Source organism: Vicugna pacos, chromosome 1 (genome assembly GCF_048564905.1).
Source record: "Vicugna pacos chromosome 1, VicPac4, whole genome shotgun sequence".
In the NCBI taxonomy this organism is placed as follows: domain Eukaryota; kingdom Metazoa; phylum Chordata; class Mammalia; order Artiodactyla; family Camelidae; genus Vicugna; species Vicugna pacos.
In genome coordinates, this window is record NC_132987.1 from 29,521,309 (window position 1) to 29,536,777 (window position 15,469).

A 15,469-nucleotide genomic window follows, 5' to 3' on the forward strand; every position below is an offset into this window, starting at 1 on the left:
CTTCCAATTTCTCAACTATGTGCCACCTTCATTTTCTTCCTGACTTTGCTTAGACCCCATGATCTATGGTGTTCAGCTATCAAGAACACAAGAATCTATGGACTTGAATTGTTCTCTTGCCAATCTCCTCAGCTCTCATAGTCCCTTTCTATCGCTGCCCTCATGGCACGATTCCAGCCTGCTAATCTACAATTTCTCTTCTCAGCTCCTACACTGAGTACTACTTGAGGAAGTCAATACTCCCCTTGGCAAGAGCAGGTTGAGCAGGTAAAAATCTCCTATTTTACTTGGACAATTACAGTCATTAAGTATGAAACTTAACTAAAACATATACATGCTCACCCATCATTTCAGTCTGATGATGAGATGTCCCTCTTTTTCAGTCAAATGAGTCCAGATAAGATATCCCCTCCCGTGAGTTCACTGAGAATATGTACCATGTTTTATCCCTATTTTATGAATATTAGAACCTGGGGCATAGTAGGTAGTCACTAAGCATCCTATTTAACGACTCACTCTTTCTATATTTTTCTGTAGCTGGTATCACCTTTACTTAGGTCTGTGTATCTTACTACACTGAGTTCCCTGAGGACAGGAATTGTTTCTTAGTCATCTTTTATCCCTTACACCTGGCAATGTCTGCAACATAGTAGGGATGAGTGAACAAACAAGGTGAGAGGAAGTGAATACCTTAGTGACACAGTCATTTTTGTGCATTTAAATATTATTAGATGTGTTGATAACTGGATGTCTAAGGGAGGAAATTAGTAACATGACAAGTCCAAGTGCACAGTTATGACAGCTCAATGAGTTTCTAAGTTGCTTTATTACCAAAGATAATTATTTCCATCTCAAATTTAAGTCAATTCATTAAAAAAAAAAACCACCTAATTAGAGATTTTTAGCCTGAGAATGATCTGAGAGCCCCCCATTTTCTTTGGCCCAGGTTCCCTTTAACACCTCTTGACAGAATTTAAGACTACCACTGTGCACAGATGCAAGTTCTCATTCTGAAGTCTACTCCATCCTTTTCTCTTTGGTTATTTTGTTTAGTTGCTTATACGATTTTCTTTAGGATACCCTGCTTGGTGTTTTTTTCCCCTTCTTGTTATCATAGCAGAAATCATCAGAGTTGTAACTCCTATTTCCTAGCCCATTATTTCAGTCTATTTATAGCTGGCCATTGCCTGATCATGGTAAACACACACACACACACACACCCAAGTATGAGAGAGAATAAGATTCTGAAACACAATCACAATTGCCTTGTGTACAAGCTTTCCAGGCCCTTTCTAGACTTAAAGAAGCCATAGTGAAACCTCCTGACACTACATTTGCTTATCCGAGGTCTCCATGCAGTCAGGAATCTGACTTTTTTTTTTTTTTTAACTGCACAGGAATCTCACCATGAACTACTTTACCACAGGCCTCTCGAGAATGTCAGATAAGAGCAGAGCGCTCCTTTCCTCTTGTAAAAATCCAAGTTTCTGGCTACTCATAAAATAAGAAACTAGGCTCTTAGCACAAAGGCACTTGATGATTCCCCAACACAGTCCATCCTTGATTATTTAGGATGTAGGTCATGTACTTCTGAGTCTTCTGTAGTTTGTAGTTCTGGGTTGAATTTTCCCTCTTGCCCTGCATAGCTCTAAATTAGCTCCTCTTATATTGTCTGTTTGTGGTAAGGGTTTACAAGCTTTAAAAATATTAACCTAGTAAAATAAATTAGAGAGCAAATATGTTGCCCCCAAATCGTATCAGACACTCAAAACCGAAAGTAAAGTCTTCAGTGCAAGGCCCAGACTCCCCTTCAGGACGAAACTCTCCTCCTCAGCTCCAGGGCCGTGGCCTGCTGAGAGCGCTGGGCAGGCAGTCTTTCCCTAGGACTTGCCCTGGAGGGAAAGGAGCTGCTTTGCCAGTGTCATAAGCAGCCCACATTTCAATGACTCTTCAGTGTAGGAAGTTGCAAAACTGACCCTTTGTTGCCCTCAGCCCAGCCTCCTCCTACACACCATTTGGGCAGGCCAGTCCAGTTTCAGAGCTCTCCGCGTGACCAGCTGAGACTTCTGTTCCAACTGCTTCCAGTTTAATTTCTCCCTCTGCCCAACACTGTTTCCTTTACTCCCTTATGGGTGTTATTCCTCAGAATATCTCCAAAAAAACCACCTGGATGCAGTTCTCCAGCTCAGGGTTGGTTTCTTGGGGAATCTCACCTCAGGCTATTAATGCCAGGACTGAGCCTACAAAGGAGACTCAGGTGACTCTGGAGCTGGGTCACCGACCAGCTGGCTGGGAGGAAGGACCCTGTCACTGGTGATGGGTAGATTATGGGCAGCCCCCAGCCTACTGTAGTGGTGCGACTGTTAAACTCCCACAGGCGGTAAACTGGTATGGGAGTAGGAACTACTGTAGGCATTATAAAGGTCTGGGAAGAACAGTAATGATAAAAAAAGTAGAATCAGATGACTTATTCCATCAATGCCTTTGAAGGGTAGCAGAATATACCACTCCGAAATATGATGCAGGAGTTCAGGATATGCTGCCCTAAAATATGACGCTTTAGTATATTGATTATTTTGAGCTACAGGCACTTAAGAAACAGCAAATGCAGGGAGAGGATTTCCCTGAAGTGCCCTTATTTGCCTAAAGATAGATCCTCTAAAAGGGACTCAGCTGTCACAGATCCCCTCCCTGTCTATTCTCTCTTCCTTGTCACAGGAGAGAACAGAAGGTGACACCGCACCCAAACTTTGTCATCAAATATGGCACCTCCTATCTGTTCTTCTAAGGGTTCATTCATCTTTCCTAAAAATCATTTAGTCTTCCCTAAGAGTCCCACATGCCCCTCCCCTTTCCCTATTAAAATGGCGCTGAAGTCTAAATTCTAACTGACCTTGGAAAATTACTCATTTTAACCTGAGTATCTCCCATATATACCATGAGTTATACATGGTAAATTTGTTGTTTTTCTTTTATTAATCTGTCTTTTATTACAGGAGTCTCAGCAAAACTTCAAAACGGTGGAGGAAAAATTATTTTTTTCTACTATACTCACTGGAGAACGATAATGAAAGGCTGAGGGCAATATATCATCACTTTAGGACAAAATATGAAGGTTAGATAGTCTCCTTGGTGGCAATATATATGTCTGCCTCCTGCTATGAAAGGTCAGAAAAACCTGAAGAGTTCATTGTAAGGGTAGTGGCTCTCCGGACAAAGTTGAGTTCTCTGCCCCTGCAAGGCAAGTCTATGATGCTAATGTCAGATTCTGATTAGGAAGGAGTGACACCCTGAGATTTGTGATGGGGACATCTGAGTTGATACACTAAAAAAGTCTTAATTCTAGGTTTTTCTGGACAATCTGGTTCTGCATAAATGCCCACTGAAAGTTATCACTCCCTCTTTGCTTGAAAAATAGTTCAAAAGCCTTGTTTTGCAAAGCAACATGCACCTTCCTCTCTTCTGATCTGCCAACATGTTTTCTCTTGGCCACCAGACAACAAAGACTGTAGTCAAGAGACAAGGTAACGTGGTATGGGAAGTGCTGGGCGTGTTAGGGGAGGAAAGGGACTATCCTCGGACTTAGAAAACGTGTGCTGTCAGGAGCTAGGAGGGCTGGATTCTGAGCATGCTGAGTCAAGGGGGAGAGAATACAAAGTTGCATAAGGGAGAAATTATTGATTTGGAAATGATACAGGACATAACATGCTGGCAAGGACCCTGGGAATTGGTGCTAATAAGCTACTTGTTAGCTTTTAGAAACCTGGTAAAAGGGATGGCCCTTTCCAGTTGAGCTAGAAATTCCAAACTGCCATGCAAATAGTGGAAAGAGATCCAAAGGCTTAAAGAAGTGGGTGTGATAGATAGTTTGGCTCATGTGTGGTTAATCTTCACCTTCAAGTACAAGCTCCAAGTGGACCACTGCTTTATTATAGTCCCATTCAGCTGCGGCCCTGAAAGAGGTAAGGAGTGATTATTCATGGGCAGAGCTTCAGACATGCACCAGGATACCTGATTTATATGGAAAGAGAAATGGCCCCAGTTTAACCTGTACGTGGACTTCTAATCAGTGGCACTGGGTGTGGCTGCTTGATCAGAAATTGGAAAGGAGAAAGATGGAAGCTTTGGGGGAAAGGAGGGCTGAGGAAAAGGCCTAGGATGGGCCTCTGGAAATGAGCACAGCTCTTGAAGGTCCATGGACTTGAACACCCGCCATTCCTTTTACCATGAAAGAGGGACTGAAAGTGAGACAGACAGAACGGCTCCGTCAGCTGCTGGCAGACACATGACAGCCAGCCTCTGCTGTCAGCAACTGCAGTGCTGGCACGAGAGCGGGAACAGAGTATCTGTGATGTTAGGGATGGAAACTCTGCCTGGGTCCAGTCAGCATCGCGGACTCGGTCACTGTGGCTGATCTAGCTACCTATTGCTGCCCGATATCCAACCAGCCAGCAGTGAAGAACAATACAGAGACCTGACAGGGCACCGTCTTCTAAAGAGACTAAGAAGTCACTTGGTGGCAAGTCAGTTACATCCTGAAAAAGGCAGCAATTTTTCTTTACTGAAATCAGTCTATATTCCAGATATGGGTTTTAATTTCCCCCTTGTAGGGCCTCAGCCATCTCCAGTGTTTACAGAACATTTGATCCACAGACATGGTATTGTACCTGCAGACCAAGGACCACTTTAAAGCAAACGAGGTTGGCAGGGGATTTAAGACAACAGAATACACCATTCCTACAACAGACCATACCACTCAAAAGGGACTAGATTTATACAGGGTGATGAAACTGCCTTTGGAAAGTATAGCTGAAACCTAAGTTTGGAGATAATACCCTGCAAAGATGGGGTGCCATCCTCTAGAATATAGGATACATCCTGAGTTAGTGACCACTATATAGTGCTGTGTCCCCAGGAGACACGATGGGAAAGTTTACTATCACTTCTGACTATGATGTGCCTCTGACTACGATGACAAGCTTTGCAGGTCCAGAGGTTCTGTTCTCAGAAGATGAATGCTTTTACCTGCAGGACTTGAAGATCTTTTTGCTTCTTAATCAACCAGCACTTTAGATTCCATGTGCCAGAGGCCAAGAAAGGAGCCACCATCCTGGCTGAGCTGATGGATCCTGATGATCAGGAGTAGGTAGCACCGCCATGACACAGTGGGGGAGCAAGAATACCTTAGCCAGGTGATCCAGTGATGTTCCTTGGTACTCCTTACCAGATGTTGACAGTAAATGGTCAAGAACCAACACCACAGTTTAAGAAGTGCGTGGGCATCAGAGGATCAGAACTTTTAGGAATGAAGGCATGCATTACCTGATTAGACCAGGGAGTGAGCTTTTTGAGACTGAAGACAATCTAGATGGGAACAGAGTAAAGAAAGGAGATGCGTAGCCCAAGTTGTGTTCCCGAGACCAGCTTCGGTGGTGAGGGCTGTAGCTGCTCGCACCAGCCTCCATCCTGTGCATGAGCCCAGAACCCTAGAAAAGGTGATTCCAGATGGTGAACTTACACGAACCAAGTGGATCTGAGTTTTGCCATTTCTGGACTCTAGTGCGTGCTGCGGTCTGCTGCCCAGATTCCCCACGTCAGGACCAAGGCCCCCGTTTCCCTGGCTGCTGTGAATGTGGTTGATATTGGTACACAGCTGAGTTCTTCCCTAGGAATTGCCTCAACAGATGGGAGCTGCCTTGCCCAGTGTCAGGTCTCCTCCCCTGTGGCTGCCCACCTCTAGGAGGTGGTGGTGGTATAAAGTCTTGGGAGTCTCTGAAGAGCTATACAGGATTCAGATTGTGGGATTTGCCGAGGCCCTCATGCGACCTCATTCAGCTTCCCTCTCTACTCAGCCCTGCTTCTATTATTCCCCACAGATGCTCCTCGCAAGGGGACGCTCTAATAAAATGCCTGCAGGAAAATCTGCCTCAACTTGTTTCTTGGGGAACCCAACCTAAGACACTAGATTTGTGTTACAAAGTTGTTCAAGAGCTTCTTTAAGGCTCTTAGTCTGTATCACTAGTTGTTTTCCAATTTATAAGGGCACCGGTAGCATCCAGTAGTTTTCACTCTTTGCATTTCATGGTAGTGTTTAAAGTCCCAGGCTCTGTACTGTTTTAAAGATGGCTCTTCTACTATAGGGTGCCAGGGACACACGCCGTGATGCTTCTCTCTCCAGCAAGGCCAGCATGGATTTTCCTCACACAAGACAGAAAAATGGGTAAGTAGCGCCTATGATATCTCAATTCTTTAAAACCATTAAAAATATTTTTACAACTTTTAAACATAGACACTAGTAAATTAGACATTCTATGAACTAATGCAGCAATGAAAAGGCAAGTCCTCGCAGACTGAAGAGCAACAGTGGTGAAGACAAGGAAGTGCTTTTTCTTATGATGGTCTGCTTTTCCTTCACTCTGAATATTGGGGTAAACCCTCTGCTAAATTTGTAAACATAAAATTCTTACTACTGGTTTCTTGAACTATGTGGAACATTTGCTTGAGGAACAAAACTTTTCAGGAACGCAAAGAGACAGACAAGACAAAGAGTGAAGACAGAGCTATAGGTGGCCAAGGCCCAGGGGCAGTCTTAAATACATTGTGCTTCCGCCTAACCAGTTCTCCTTTGTCTAGAGTGAAGATCAGCAGCATACAAAACTCTAAGAAATCCATAAACAGGTTTCTTGCCTCTCTATGTGGGAAGGATGAGTGGACAGGAAAGCACACAAAACACGGCTATCTGGGACATTTTGTACAGATTCCCTTTTTTTTGTTTTGACTATATTTCTATTTAAAAAGGGAGAAAAAGTAATAAACAGCTGTATAGTCAGTTTACAGTGTTGTGTCAATTTCTGGTGTACAGCACAATGTTCCAGTCATGCATATACACACATATATTCGTTTTCATATTCTTTTTCATTATAGGTTACTACAACATATTGAATATAGTTCCCTGTGCTATACAGAAGAAACATGTTATTTATTTGTTTTATATATAATAGTATCTACAAATCTTGAACTCCTAGTCTATCCCTTCCCACCTCCTTTCCCCTCTGATAACCATAAGTTTGTTTTCTGTGTCTGTGAGGCATATATCTGGAGGGAACTCTAATTCAAAAAGACACTTGCACCCCAATGTTCATAGCAGCACTATTTACAATAGCCAAGACATGGAAACAATCTAAATGTCCATTGACAGATGACTGGATAAAGAAGTTGTGGTATATTTATACAATGGAATACTACTAAGCCATAAAAAAGAATAAAATAATGCTATTTGCAGCAACATGCATGGACCTGGAGATCATCATATTAAGTGAAGTAAGCCAGGAAAAGACAGAAAAATACCATATGATATCACTTATATGTGGAATCTTCAAAAAAGACACAAATGAACTTATTTATAAAACAGAAAAAGATTCACAGACATTTGGGACAGATTTCTGACATCAGCTGTCTGGCAAGGTTTGTCCTGCCCCAGGTTTCCTCTGCCCCAAGGCTCTCAGGTGGGCTCCGTGACTAGACTCTGGCTGTACCTTTCTCTACTCTGCAACGTTCATATTCCTCACACACAGAAGAATACAAGGTAACTATCATCAGTGGCCCACAATTCAAATTAGTCCAGCCTAATTTCCTAAGTTACTTGGAAATAGATCCTCCTTTTCTTTTTGGGCTAAAATTAATTTAAACTTGGTCAAACCATGTCAGGAAAAAATTTTAAAAGTATATAAAGCTCTATTGAGAAATAACTATTGTATATATGAGAGTAGTTGAGCTTTTTTTTTTTTTTTTTAAACATTGGGCTGTATAATGTTTCATGGAAATTCTGACACTCATTTTCAGGATGAAAATAAGTGGAGAACTTTGCCAGTCAGGTTTGTTGCTGTCTCCTGGTGCTGGGAACAACTGGAGGTTCCGAGGAAGGTTCGTGCTGTTTCTACATCCATGTTGCTAAGGTGATTTTGTGGGATGAAAACAAACACTGGCAACTGTTAATTTGTTTACAAAAGAATATGAATGAGCTTCACCTCCTACAGTCAGGAATGCTTCAGCTTCTGCCTAACTCTTTGATGCCAACTGTAGGAGGCAAGGTCATTCTCAACCAAACCATGAACCAACTCACAAATTAAGTAAAAAACCCTTCAGTTGTTAAGATACAATTACCCTCAGCAGCCACATATACAATCTGTTAAATAGTCCCAATTAACTAACTATTTAGAGCACAAAGTGAAAAACAGAATACGTGTGAAACTAAGTGAAAAAAAGATCTTGCAATTCCAAAATGAAAGGCACCTTGCTTTTCAGAGTAAGCAACTTAACCCCCAGTAAATCAAAATGGTTTAGCAAAACAGTTGGTTAGTTGGCTTTTGTGTGTGTGTGACTGTGTAGAGTAGTCCATTGTCATTTGATCAAATAATCGGTTATTATTTGATACAGCTGTGTCCTTTTGCACATCGGCATGGGGAATGGGGCACAGAGGGTGATGATTGTCTGGTTTTACATAAATGATACCAGAGAAACTGAGAAAGGGGCTAGAATCCCAGCAACTGTTTTCCTGTTAAGGGGCTCTGTTTCATTGCTTTGCAGTTTCCCTCAAAGCCTAGGCTTGTCTTTGTTCACGAATGCATCAGAAGCGAGGCTAATCAAGGGTCACTGATTGTGGATTATGAAAAAGCTAGCAGAAAGAATCTTAATATGATGTAAGAAATAAAATTCTTATCGTGATCTAGGAGATTATTAGAAGAGGCAATATAGTGAAGTAGTTATGAATGTAAACTCCAGTGCTTCACTACCTATGTGCACCGCTTTCTACTTCATAATCCAGGGGCAAATGACTTTGTTCTATGTCCTGTTTCATGCTCTGTAAAACACGAACAATGAAAGTAACTACATTATAAAAGAACAGATTTAATCTGTAAATGTTAAGTGGAGAGTAAGCATTGTCAGTATTTTTTTTATAATTTCAGACAGTCTTTTTTATTTTTTTAATTGAAGCATAGTCAGTTTACAATGTTGTGTCAATTTCTGGTGTACAGCATAATATTTCAGTCATCCATATATATATTCCTTTTCATATTCTTTTTCACTATAGGTTACTAAAAGATACTGAATATAGTTCTCTGTGCTATATAGTAGGAACTTGTTTATTATTTTTAATATAGATTAAGTAGTTTGAATTCTTCCAGTAGTATATAAATTACCATACACTTTACATTCCAGAACCAGAAAGTCTTTTTTTTCTCAATATGAGAAAAGAGCATTTTATATGGTTTCAACACTAATTTCTTCCAAGACCTTTTGTTCCCAACTCTTTAACTTCATGCTTTATCTATAGATTGACTCCTCACATTATTTGATTTGCTAGAAGCTGAGCTGTATTACCTACGGTAGATTAAAACCTAGGAAAATCCTAATAGAGTATGGACACTTTTCATGCCCTTGCATTGAAGCTATTTTAATTGAGGAAGGAAAGGTGGATTTCTAGAATCTTAGAGTTGAAAGGAATCTTAAAAGTCAAAACTCCACCCATTATCGGTATCCTCACTGACTCATATTTATTCTGATTTTTTAGTACGTCTTAAGGGCAAGGACTGAACCTTATTTTAATTCTCTATATCTTGCCATTGCTGTAGTGCCTGCACTGAGGCAATGCCTATTTGGAATGGAATACATTTATTCCTCCACTAAGCACATGCTGAGTATCTAATAAATGCCAACACTTGGATAAGTTACGGTGCTATAAGGATAAACAGAAGAGCCTCTGCTCTTAAAGAAGCATGTTGTACAAAGTAACGAAGAATTATATAGTAAGCGCTAGACTAGGTGGATGGACAGAGTGTAGCAGCCTGTAAAGAACTGCAGCGCTCTCCTTAAACTCTGGGAAGGGGGACTGGTGCCCTTAGAGTCACACGTGCTCTCCAATGGCCTGGTCTGTGCCCTGGCAGTGGCCAGTTCTACAGAACTGCACTGGGTAGTCCCTAAGCTTAGCTTGGCATGTAATGGACTGAGAGGGCTTCTGAATGGTCACTTGCCTTTTGGAGCTTTGCAATGTCCATCTAATGTTGGTAACAAGAGTCAAGGTGTGGGATGGACCAAGAAGGATAGGCTTCCTCATGCCTGGCAGGCTTGAAAGCCTGAGGCTGTGGGCCTCGGAGAACTGTCCCTCAGTGTCAGCCTTCACCCCTCCTAAGTGGTCCTTCAAGGGAAGCTTGGCACCAGGAAGCGCACTCCTGACTGAGGCAGCCCTCTCTACCATTAAGAGATTCTGATGTTAAATCTTTTTGTACTTCCTTGTGATTATCAATCACCAGAGCTGCTCCTGCCATCTGAACCAGATAAAGGATTAAGCCCTCTGCCATATACCATACATTCAAACGAGACAGGATGTTCCAATTATTATACCCCTTCTTTTCTTAAATCTTCCCAATTCCTTCAAGCTTCCCTCTTATCATAATGTCCATAGACTTCATCACTCACTTTTCTCTCTCTGAGGCACTCTATTAGTCAGTGATCCTCTTAAAATTAAGGAACTTGAGACTGCACCCTCTGGGGGGCTCCACACAGTACTGAAATAGCTTTGTAGGAGGCCCATGATGCATCTTACAGAACTGAACACAGTTTGCAGAAAGAGCATGGAAGCATTTTGCAAACTGCCAATTCCCTTTACAAATGTACAGCATAACTAATGGGGTGTGGATTTTCTCTGGTGTTCTTTAAATCACATACATCAAAGGAGTTAAATGACTTTGTTCAGAGCCAGTGGCTCAGCAGTACCTGTGATAAGGGAAGGCAACCTTAGTTATTTCTTAATTAAGACTCTTGTAGCATAAGGAGGTGTTGGGAAATTAATTTGACAGCCTAAATTAACGTGCATTACTTTAACAATTATCTCTGATTTATTTTGGAGAAGCTAAGCAAGTATTGATTCATTTCTCCAGCCTTCTATGAGTAATCACATTCAAAGTAAACAACATCAATTATTAAGAATATGCTTTTGCATGGTAACCAACTTTTATACTGAAAGAGTAAACGTCAAAATGCATTAGAAGAAAACGCTTGAATTGATTTTTTGATAACTTTAAGAAAATCTCACAAAAAGCTAACTTATTTACAGTGCTGTCTTAGTTTCTTTTTATATTGCTTTTCAGGGAACTGCAACCCACATTTTAGTGCTAGAGGAAACTCAAGAATCATCTGGCCTAATTCAAATAAATATGTGGAATTAAGAAAAATGTTATAGTTGTGAAAGCTGGATATTTAGTAACCAAATTAATTTCATATCACTGGTAAAAAAATTTTAGCTGGAGCAATTAATACTTAGACATTAATACTTAATATCAAATACGTAATAATTAATACTTAGCCATTATACAATATAATTGTGACTAAATTGTAGTCAAGGACCAATCCTGGCTGACCCTTACTAAGAAGGTGAAAGGACACAGTAGTAGGTTAATCGTCCACTTCCTCTCCAGGTAACGTCCCAATATTTGCAGTTAAGGGTCAGTTCTCTCGGGCACTAAAAACATGTCAAAATGGTTTGTTGATGTAAAATATGGTGGCAGAGTGAGTGATGAATGTGGGATTTTTAATTTCTTTCTGTACTTTTCTGTATCATCTAATTTTTTGTTGCATTGAATATCTGTTACTTGTAATTTTTATTATTTGAAAAACCACATGCATCAATATTTTAGAGAAATATTATTTTCTGTTTCTGATTCTCTGATAGAAAACTAGGAGGATACAAATGACTCCCTATTAAAAGTCTAAGTAGATTACAATTTATCTAAGGATGCTTTTCATTCAGTATTTAACCCTCTGGCCTGGTAAGAGCCGCACTAAAGGTCCTCAGGTGTCAGTGCCTATGATGCAACTAGAGCCTTTGCTCTGACTTTTTCCTTCCGAGCCTCGTTTTCCATCTCCATTTGCAAATCAAAGAGGTAGATAGAGAAGGGGCAGCAGGCTGCTTGCAGGTCTGGTGGCTGCTGTGCACGTATCTATATATACGGAAACATTTACAACAGTGTTGTGGTGGAATTGTGGCTGATTTAATTATTGGGCTGTTTTTTTCTATGTATATATTCTATTTTTTTCCATATGGTAATGTTATTTAACGTAAAAGTCAGTGAAAATTCTGTAAGATATGATTGTGAGCATCCATACTATACATTGCTTATAAATAGCTTTTAAAGTAGCTGATTATTAATTATCTGCAATGTAGGAAGGATGCAAAATTTTGGAAAAGGCTGAGATTAGTGATTTACCTGTGATAGCATAGCAAGGAAATAGACTTTTAAGATAATTTTTAAATAAGTATCTTTTCCTGATGTGTTTTTTTTTTCTTCTGATCTCTTGTATTTAGCCTTAAAAAGCTGATGCAATTCCATAAGAAACAAAGAGAAAGCCTGGAACCACTTAGCATTTAAGAATAAAAAGCATTACATGATGGATTCTTTCCCTCAAAACCCAACATTTGCCCATATTTTCCTCTACTTTAATAAACATCCAATGCTAAACTGCTTTGGAAGACTTAATTTGGAACAGTAAGATTGGAGGGATTAAAAACATATTTTGCAAGTGTAGAGTATAAACAGGAACAAAGCCGATATTGGCAAATGCTCAGGGCAGGAAAATGCAGAGGAATGACAATGACTTTTGGAAGAAATAAAATCATGTGTCTTGAGGAATATTCCTTACTCTGGTTTTGATTTGTAAGCAAATCTAAAAAATATTTTTAGATAGATAAATTGAGCCTATTTACATTTATCAGTATGACGGGTAAGTTTGGACTTTCATAACAGAATTATGTTTATTTACTATGTGACTTTAAGTAGCCTGTATTGTCTGCTTTTCAATTAAACTTCTTCTACTATATTGTAATATTTTTGTGTTTAAGATACATATTTAAAACAATTATTACCTTATTTTGATACTTTTAATACTTTTAGTCCCCTTCTTCCTTGGTTAGATGTCAACTATATTGTCAGCTTTAGATGATTTCCTTTTATTTCTACCTATTACCTTTGTAGCAGTCAGTGACCATATACTATTCTTTTTCTTTTATTTCTCAGTTTTGTGTGTGTGTTACTTTGACTTTGACAAAGGATATTTACATACTAGGCTTTCTTTCTCATTCTTACCTGTTAGTCTTAGATCTATAATTACGTACAGTTGACGTTTGAACAACAGGTGCTTGAACTGTGGGGGTCCACTTACATGTGGAATTTTTTTCCTCACTAAGTATGTACCATAGTACTACACCATCCACGGATGACTGAATCCCCAGATGTGGACCTGCCTACAGAGTGCTGACTGTGAAGTTACATGCGAATAGTCAGTACCCCAAACCTCCATATTGATCAACGGTCAACTGTATATTTAATCCTCAGTACTAGTTCTTTTGCTAGTTCCCTTAATCACTTCTTTGTTAAATGAAGTTCATCTGTTAGTAGATTCCCCAGGAAAGATTCCGGGGTCGCCACAATATTTGAAGAACAGCTTGGCTGTATATAAAATCCTTTATTTACCCCTTCTTTCTTGAAGTTTATGGGGGTGTTGCACTGCTTTCTTGCTTTGATTGTTGATGACCCTAAGTCTGATGCTAACCTAAATTTCTGTTCTTTCTAAGTGACTTTTTGATTCTGCCTGGAAACACAGAGGGTTCTTATCTTTATTTCTAAAGTTCAATACTCTTACTAGGATATGTCTCACAGTCGACTGTTCTGGATTGATTTTCTGAGATAAAAGATGGATCTATTCAATATTACAGATCCAGGTCTGCCTTTATTTAAGAGAACTTTTCTAAAATTATAGTATTTAATATTATTTCCCTTCCATTGGGAACTGGGGTGCTGGAGGACACGATTAGGAGAGACTTTCACTCTGTTCTTTGTGTTCTGTTCTACATGTTACCTATTCAAAAATAAATAGTTTAGAAAACCAGAATCTTTATTTAGTATACTGAATATGATAGGCAATGTTTGCCACTCATTGTCAGTAGAAATATGTTGAAATACTCAAGGTACCGGGATATTCAGAAGATGCTATACAAACAATTTAATGGAAGTAGATATTTTTAAGGCCATTGCTCAATACCGTATTTCTGAATATTCACAAAAGAAATTAGCTTACTGGCTTAGTATCAAGAAAAAGTTGTGCTTCTTCTGATGGTCTGATTTTATTTTCAACTTTTATATACTGAACTGTGCTATCATTTTTCACTCCGGTCTTTTGACTTTTTACACTATCATTTTTAATTGCCAATCTGAATTAATTGTATTACTAAGAGTAACACCAAATCTTTTTCTTAAATAGAACTTAAAATACCTAGAGTCAAATTTGTGATCTGTCCAATATTAGTGAACAGGACTTTATTGTATGCATTTAAAAAATAATTAACTCCATTCTTCTCTGTTTTTATGCCCCTATCCTTGTTTTAAGTTAGTGCTTAGTAGCACATATGACTCCTAGAAAATCTCAATAAATTTAAGCTAGCCATATTTGTTTTTCATATTTTGATACAGCTTTGTATATTTATTTCAGTCATTTTTTAAAAATGTGTGAGGTAGAGAGAGAGAGATGACATTATTGAGTCATGTAGCTTTTTGACAAGTGAGTATGTTGAAGTGGCCATTTATGTATACCCACTGGAACCTAATTACACCACAATTTCTTGTGCTGTGGCTTTCTGCACAGCAAATGTTTGTGTGAGAACAGCAGGCATTTGGAGTTTGGGTAACTTTCTAAAATGTAAGAATATTTTAGTTTTTGTTTTGTGAGTAATCAAAAAAAACAAAAACAAAAACAAAACACCCCAGCCAATGAGTAAGAGGTTCAGAAATATAAATTTTAGCACAACTGTTTTTCCAGGTCAGGATGACTGGTGGTGATTCCCCCAGTCTCCACTGCATGCTCTCTCCAGACTGATTTCTTCAGAGTGGAGGTATTCCACTTTTCCTTGGGGGCAGGGAATACAGTTCAGGGGGAATGTTTTCTTGACTATTGAAATAGAAACCTGGATTCACAGTTGTATTTCTTTACACTTAACAATGAAATATCAGAAAAAGTAAAGAAACAGTCCCTTTTAAAATCACATCCAAAACAATACAATACTTAGGAATAAATCTGACCATGGAGGTGAAAGACTTTTACAACTGCAAAACATTGATTAAGGAAACTAAAGATGACTTAAAGAAATGGAAGGATATCCCATGCCCTTGGATTGGAAGAATCAATATTGTTAAAATGGTCATACTGCCCAAGGCAAGCTACAGACTTAATGAGATCCCTGTCAAATTACCGGTGACATTTTTCACAGAACTAGAACAAATAATAATAAAATTTATATGGAGTCACAAAAGACCCAGAATTGCCAAATCAAAACTGAAGAAAAAGGACAAAGCTGGAGGAATAACCCTCCCAGACTTCAGACAATACTACAGAGCTAGAATAATCCAGATAACATGGTATT

General features: G+C 39.3%; 1 long non-coding RNA gene across 1 annotated transcript; it reads left to right on the forward strand.

Annotated features, from left to right (window-relative positions):
- The first annotated feature begins 5,003 nt into the window (after positions 1-5,003).
- Positions 5,004-7,919, forward strand: LOC140696026 (uncharacterized). The gene is made up of 3 exons (XR_012071955.1): positions 5,004-5,142; positions 6,141-6,220; positions 7,843-7,919. It is a non-coding gene; the product is annotated as an uncharacterized lncRNA (long non-coding RNA).
- The last annotated feature ends 7,550 nt before the right edge of the window (positions 7,920-15,469 follow it).